Below are 1048 nucleotides of genomic sequence, written 5' to 3'. Positions count from 1 at the left end.
TCTTCCCCGCCCGCGCCCAGGTGCGGAGGAGGGAGAGGAGGGAGGGGAAGGGGGGGAGGAGGAAGGGGGGGAGGGAGCTGCGCACCGCGGGCGCGGCTTGGCGGGGAGCAGCGCGGGGGCGGAGGCAGGAAGGAAGGAAGAGAAAGCAAAGCAAGAAAAGCGAGCGAGCGGCCGGAGCAAAGAAAGTTGAAACCGTCTAAAAGTCCTGCTTCTTCCTTCCTCTCTCCCTCCCGGAGGTAAGCCGGCCTCCGCGGGGTGCGGAGTTTGCGAGGGTAGGGGATTTCCCTCCCGCTGGCTGCGCGGCGCGGAGGCTCCGCGGGTCGGGGCGGTACCGGGCCGGGCGGCTGCGGGTACCGGAGCTTCTCTTCTGCGGTGATGCTGGAGGCGCCGGTTCCGCGGGCGGCGTAAACCGCGCTGCTGCGGGTGTGAGAGTGGGTAAAATTAGCAGCAGGGCTGCTAATTTGGTATCGGTTGGAATCTGACAAGAAATAGCTGGTGGGCAGGTAGAAAATAAGGCGTATATTCATATATATATTGGTTTTTTTCTCATTTTTCTAGCTTAAATTATTTTAACGGTCTGTATGTAAATGTTGTACTAAGGAACAGTGCTTTGTTAGTGCCTGTTTATTTATTCTATGAGTTGTTTTTGTAAAGTTAGACACAGACTTTGCGTCAGATGTTGGTATAGCGCTGGAAATCCTGCCAGAAAATGGATGAGGCTCACTTTGAGAAAGTCACCAGAGCCACTAGGATGCCCTAGATAGAAACCACCAAGTGGATGATACGGCACCCAAAATGTTGCCACAGCAACTCGCTAAAGTGTAACTTGGCCAATTCCACCTTTAGTTTGCTTATTCCTGCCAGGCAGTGCCTTATTCCGGAGACCAAGTGGTTCCACTGGAATTTCTTGCAGTATGAGGTTTCTCTCCGTGGTAGTGAAGGTGGCTGAAGTTTTCTCTGGAAGAGAAGTATTTTGAGATGGGGGGGGGGGGGGGGGAAAAACCCCCCCCCAACCCCAAAAAAAAAACCCCAAACGTTTTTGTTAGGG

General features: G+C 54.1%; 1 protein-coding gene across 1 annotated transcript in view; it reads left to right on the top strand.

The window, feature by feature from the left end:
- The first annotated feature begins 106 nt into the window (after window positions 1-106).
- ARAP2 (ArfGAP with RhoGAP domain, ankyrin repeat and PH domain 2) overlaps window positions 107-1048 on the top strand; it is a 186929-nt gene continuing 185987 nt past the window's right edge. The window contains exon 1 of the mRNA XM_014959527.1: window positions 107-236. The gene's annotated coding sequence lies outside the window, so the exon portion shown is untranslated. The remainder of the gene's footprint in view (window positions 237-1048) is intronic.

This window comes from Calidris pugnax, unplaced genomic scaffold (genome assembly GCF_001431845.1).
Source record: "Calidris pugnax isolate Ruff unplaced genomic scaffold, ASM143184v1 scaffold288, whole genome shotgun sequence".
NCBI classification, from domain to species: Eukaryota; Metazoa; Chordata; class Aves; order Charadriiformes; family Scolopacidae; genus Calidris; species Calidris pugnax.
The sequence above is the reverse complement of the archived record's forward strand: the minus strand, read 5'-3'. Positions and strand labels throughout refer to the sequence as shown.